Here is a 6834-nt window from a genome sequence, read left to right on the forward strand (position 1 = left end):
TTCTGACTGCCTTGGTACATAGGATCTCAAATATTCTATACATTCTGCACTTATTTTGAATGGAATTTCCCTATCTCTTCCTGCTGGGTTTTGATGGTAACATTTAGAACAATTAATGATTTATGTGGGTTTATTTTCTATCATGCACCTTTGCTGAGGTTATTAATGGTTTCAATTATTTTAGTTGATTCTATAAGTTTCTCTAGAGAGGCTGTCATATCAATTGCAAAAAAGTTAGTTTTGTTTCTTCTTTGCCTATGCTTATTCTCTCAATTATTTTTTTTTCTTATTTCTATAACTAGCATTTCTAGAAATATATCAAATCATCATGGTGATATTTTTGCTTATCCCTAATTTTACTGTAATGGCCCCTAGCCATACTCCATTATATCTAATGTTGCTTGTTGGTTTTATATAGACAGTATTCACTATACTACCTTTCAAAGGTTCATTTATTCATATGTTTTCAATATTTTTAGCAGAAAAAGATGGTAAATTTTATCAAAAGTTTTTTCTAGCATTTATTGATATAATCAGCATAGATAAATAGCTATGCACATATACACATATACATAAATATGTGTGTGTGTACACACACACACAGACACACACACACGCACACACACATACACATATATATCAGGCAGCATGATACAATGAATAAACAAATTTTTTTTATAGCCAGGAAGATCTTAGTTAAAGTTTGATGTCTGATACATAATGACTATGTGACCTTGGGCAAGTCACAATGTTTTAGTGTCCTACACAGCTCTCTCAAACTATAAATTTACAAAGGAAACACCAGCCAGAACTGGAAGAGGGAAATTTCTCACAAATTAGTTCCCTATAGCAATATAATCACTGGTCCAGTCCCTATTTATTATTGATGAAATCATATACATACATATATCTGGAATAATTCCCAAAGAGTTCTTAAACTACCTATATCCAATGACCCAGCAATGCTACTACTTGACCTATTTCCAAAGACAATTAGTGAGAAAGGAAAAGAACCTATATTTTCTTCATTTTTTTTCTTTTGTTGTGGTGAGGCAATCAGGATTAAGTGACTTGTCCAGGGTCACACAGCTAGTAAGTGTCAAGTGTCTGAGGCCAGATTTAAACTCAAGTCCCCTGACTCCAAGGCCAGAGCTCTATCCACTGCACCACCTTGATGCCCCTAAGAACCTGTATTTTCTAAAATGTTTGTAGTAGTTCTTTTTATGTTGGCAAAGGATTGTAAATTCAGGGGATGCCCATCAATTGGGAACTAGCTGAACAAGTTGTAGTATATGATTGTGATGGAATATTACTGCACTACAAGAAATGATGAGCTTAATGATTTTATGAAAACATGGATAAACTTATATGAAATAAGAAAGAGCTAAATGAGCAGAACTAAGAGGACACTGTGTACAATACCAGCAATATTATTTTAAGAAGGACTTTTAGTGAATACATTATTTTGTCTATTATAAATATCCAAGTTAACTATGAAGGAAATATAAAGAAACATTCTATCTGCATCCAGAGAATGAATTAATAAATAGAAGTATGTATAGAACAATTATACATATATATGTATATATATATATACATGCATATTCATATACGTATATATAAATATTCTATACATACTTTTATGTATGCCTGTGTGTGTATGTGTGTGTGTACCTATTTAGGTCTCATTATAGCCATCTCTTGGGGGGGAGGGAAGAAATTTGCGTGATAATTTTACTTTTTTTTTAAGGAATAGCGAGTTGTATATAATAGATTTATAATTTCTGTGCAATCATCTTTTTATTGTACTATGTTATGGAAATGATTGTTTTAAATGAAATAAAATGGATTAAAATGAAATTAAAATTATTAAATATTAATTACTAATAAGTTAAAAACAAAGTTTGAAAATATATTGGATACAAATTTACTAATGTATGTATTTTTCAATAAAATGTCATGGTTTTAGATTTCCTTATATATATACATGCACAGATATACATGTACATACATGTATATTAGAGAGCATTATATTTATTTTTTGCATGAATATTATATGTGCACATTTTATGTATTATATATATGTATATGTATTAAGTATTGTATTATATAAAATGTATTTTGATCATAGTCCAAACAAATTTCAAAATGCTTTGTCTTTTCAGTGTTGTTTTGCGTAAATTAAACTGGTTCTGTATATTTTATTCTTCATCAATGTGTAAAAATTTTTCAAATGTATCTATTTGATTTGTTTTTTCATACAAATTATTAATTGCACTACTACTTTATTATTCACTTTAGTTTAATTTTGCTTTCCTTACTCTTTATCAGTTTATATTTTTTTCACTTCATTTTGAAATCTATTTTAGTTCTTAGGGCACAACAGAACTCTATCACGTTCATGTACTCCAATTTATTCAGCCATTCCTCAATCAATAGGGATCCTTTTAGTTTGAAAAAGTTTTACCACTGTAAAAAGAGATTATATAAATTTTTTGAACATATAAGACCTTTTACAATTTCTTTAATCTCTTTTTGGTACAAGCCTTACAATGGTATAGCTGGGTCAAAGGCAATGCATGATTTAGTATAATGTAAATTGTTGCCAGGAATATTTTACTAATTCATAGATCCACCAAATTTGCAACAATGTACCTGGTTTCCCATATCACCTACCAGATTTATCATTTTCCCTTTGTACTATCTTTGCCAATCTAATATATGGCAGGGGAAATCTCGGAACTTCTTCAATTTGCATTTTTTTTTGAAATTAATAGTGATTTGGAGCATTTTTCATAGGAGTATAGATAGTATAAATTCTTTTTTTCTTGATAACTGCTTGCTGATATCTTCAAACCATTTACCATTTAAGGAATGACTTATTCTCATAGGTTTGGTTCTCCTCTTTATATATGTAATGATTTTTCCCCAGTTAATTATTTCCCCTTTACTCTGGTTTTACTGAATTTGTGCAAAATATTTTTTAATTTATTTTATGTAATAGAAATTATTCATTTTATCTTTAGTAATACTCCCTATTTTTGATGGTCATAAACTTTTCTCCTAACCAGAGCACTAATAGCTTTTCCTTTGTTTCAATGATTTTTTTATTATGTGAACTTTTATCTCTAGGTCACATATCCATTTGGAGCTTTTCCTCACATGAGGTTTGAGGGGTTGGTCTAAAATGAATTTCTTCTAAACTGCTTTCCAATTTTCCTTCATTTTTTGTTAAATAGTGAGTCCTTTCAATAGCTAGGGTCTTTGTATATCAAATACTAGGATACTAGACACATTTGCTTCTGCATGTTGTATAGCTGATCTCTTCCACTGATCATTTCGATTTTTTTTAACCAGCACAAATTGTTTTGAAAATTACTGCATCATAGTACACTCTGAGACATGATGATGATATGTTCCCTTTGTTCTCACATCTTTTCATTATTTCCCTTGTGATTCTTGATCTTTTTTTCTTCACCTAAATTTCATTTGTTTAGTTCTATAAAATAATCTTTCAACAGTTTGATTTCTATGACATTGAATAAGTAAGTTAATTTAGGTAGATTATCATACTTATTTTATTGATTCATTATACCAATGAACAATTTCCCCCCAATAATTTGTCTGTACTTCTATGAACAGTTTTATACACTCATGTATGTATATCTATGCACGTGTATACATATATATGTATACATCTGTGCATGTCTATATACATATGTACACATATGTATTTGGAAATGTATAAATATTGTACATTTCAAAGTAAATTCCCAAATATTTTATACATTTTCTAGTAATTTTAAGTGGAATTTTTCTTTTAATTCTTCTTGCTTGATTTTATTTCTGGCATATAGACATACTGATGATTTGGGTAGACTTATTGTATATCCTGCAAGTATGCTGAAAGTACTATTTCAATTAATTTTTTAGTTGGCTCTTTAAAGTTATTTAAGTATATAATCATATAAAAATAATGGTAGCTCTTGGTTACAGATATACACTATTTTACATTTTAATAAATACATTTATTATTCTTATCTCCTAAAATACAAACTTTTTTTTTTTAATTTTATGAAAAGTTTTTTTTTTCTGTATCTGTTGGAATAATTGCGTTTTAAAATTTTGTTATAAATATGGTTTATTAAGTAAATTATCTTCATAAAATTATACCAACCATCCAACTTTGGTATAAACCCAATCTTGACATTGTATATAATTTTTGAGATGTGTTCTTTTAGGCTTTTTGATAAATTTTATTTAAATATTTTGCATTAATATTAATTAGTGGTATTGGTTTTATAGTTTTACTTTTCTGGTTTGATTCTCACTGGTTTATGTATCACGATCATATCTATGCCATGGATGGAATATGTAGGAAGCTTTCATTTGCTATTTTGACAGTTTTCATATTACTGAACTTAGTCATTTTCTGAATTTTTGTTAAAATTCACTTGTGAATGCATCTGATTATAGATTTTTCTCCCACTTTGGAATTTGAATTATTGCTTATTAAATTTTTTGGTTTGAAATTGCATTGCTTAAATTTTCTAATTTTTGTTCTGTTTATTTGGGTATTTTATATTTTTGTGTACATTTATTTATTTCATTTAAGTTTTATATGTATTTACACATATATGTATGCAAATGTACATATATATCTACATAGGGTTGGGCAAAATAGTTTAACAAAATTCTTTGTTTCTTCTTCACTTATTTTGAAGTTATGTCTGTCAGTTTTGATACTGGTAATTTATTTTTCCTCTTTCTTATTTTTAATGAAATTAGCTAAAAATTATGGATATTATTTTTAACAAAATAATTCCTATTTTTATTAACTTGATGTTTTGTTGTTTTCAAGTGCATAAATCTCTTCATTCCTTGATTTTCAGGATTTCTATTTTCATTTTTAATTAAGAGTTTCAAATAAGTTGGTTTTTTAGGGGTTTCTTAAACTCTATTTGCAAGTCATTGATTTTTTTCCTATTTTTTTTAATAGAACTGTTTAGAGATATACATTTTCCCCTAAAGACTATTTTAATTTCAAACTTAAAATTTTGTCATATTGTCTTACTATTGGCATTATCTTTAATAAAATTTACCATTTTAAAAATTGACCTTTGACCCATCAAGTCTTTAGGATTAAGTTATTTATTCTCCTTTGATTTTGAATACTTTTTAGTGGATCTTTACTTAATAAATTTGTTGTTGCACTGTGATTACAGAAGTATCTTTGTAATATTTCTGCTTTTTTGCTTTGCCTTTTTATGCTCTAATATATTTTCTAATTAGAAATTTCATGTTCTAATACATGACTATTTTTTTTCAAAGGTGCCACAGATTCTTGATAGGACGCCAACCTTGTCATTGTATGTTTCTTAGTATGTAATTGCAGTTTATTTGATATGTCTTTTAATATTTTCATCAATAATCATTAGTATTATGAATTTATTTCTCTTGTTCAGAAGTGTCTAACTCTTCATGACCTCATTTGGGGTTTTCTTGGCAATGTGTCATTTACTTCTCCAGATTATTTTACAGATGAGGAAACTTAGGAAAACAGGGTTAAATGATTTGCCCAGGGCTACATAATGTCTGAGGCTAGATTTGAAATCAGGAAGAGAAGTCTTCCTGACTTTAGGCTTCAAATTCAATCAGCTACACCACCTAGCTTCCCTTCCTATTTTTTTAAATTTTTTTCTGCCTTACTTCTGACTGTATTAAGTAGAAAGATTATATTTATATATTAAAAAGTTTGCTTATATCTCCTTTTTCTATGTAAAAAAAAATAGTTTATATGCTATCATATCTATTTTTATTTCAGTGTTCGATTGAATTTACTTGTAAATGTATTGGGTCCAGGATGTTATTTTGCTTTTGAAAGTTGCCTTACTGCTTGTTTGTTTTGTTTTTTTTTCCTGATAGTGGGCTATTTAAAAAAAAATCTATATTTGGTTCCTTAATCATTTTATTTTATATTTTGTAAATATCCATTTCACTTAAGTTCCTTCTCTTATTGGCACATAATTAGGATAATTTCCTTTATTACATCTTCAGTTGTAAATTTCCTTTTGTTTTAAGTACTGACCATTTGGTTTTCCTCCTTTTATAATCAGTCTAGCTATTTCGTTATATTTTTTTTATAAACAACTCTTAGTTTCATATATAATTTCTTTTTACTTTCAAATTTATTAATTTTTTTCTTTCATTTCAGAATTTTTAATTTGGTTTTTAGTTGGGATTTTGATTTTTTTTTCCCCCAGGCTCATTCCAAGGTGCTTTATGGGATACACATACACACATATGTGTATAAATGTGTGTGTATATTATGGTCAATAGATTATGTTTAACATTTTTGCTTCTTATTTAGTTTGCCTGTGAAGTTCTAATACATGATAATTTTATAAAGAAATTATGTACAGAAAAGTTGGATATATACTCTTATTTGTTCCCATTTAATTTTTGAAGATCTATTTCACTTAACTTTTCTAATATTACTACTACTACCACCACCACCACCACCACTACCACAAGTACTACCAAATTCTTTCTTAATCATCTTGCCCTCCTTTTCTTCCTCCTCTTCCTCTTTTTTTCCTTAAATTCATCTTAATCTTTGAGGAGCACATTGAGGACCCCCATTGTTTTTTAATATCTATTTATTCCTTTAAATAGCATTACTTTTCCTTTGAATTTTTATATTCTAAGCCATTTAGTGCACATATTAAGTAATGATATTGATTCATTATCTTGGTTGCCTTAGAGGTTTGCTTGTTACATCTTTTAATCATGACTGTATTTGTTTTCACCTTGTCTGAGATCATGATTTCTATC

Source organism: Phascolarctos cinereus, unplaced genomic scaffold (assembly GCF_003287225.1).
Source record: "Phascolarctos cinereus isolate Bilbo 61053 unplaced genomic scaffold, phaCin_HiC Scaffold_5;HRSCAF=322, whole genome shotgun sequence".
Classification (NCBI taxonomy): domain Eukaryota; kingdom Metazoa; phylum Chordata; class Mammalia; order Diprotodontia; family Phascolarctidae; genus Phascolarctos; species Phascolarctos cinereus.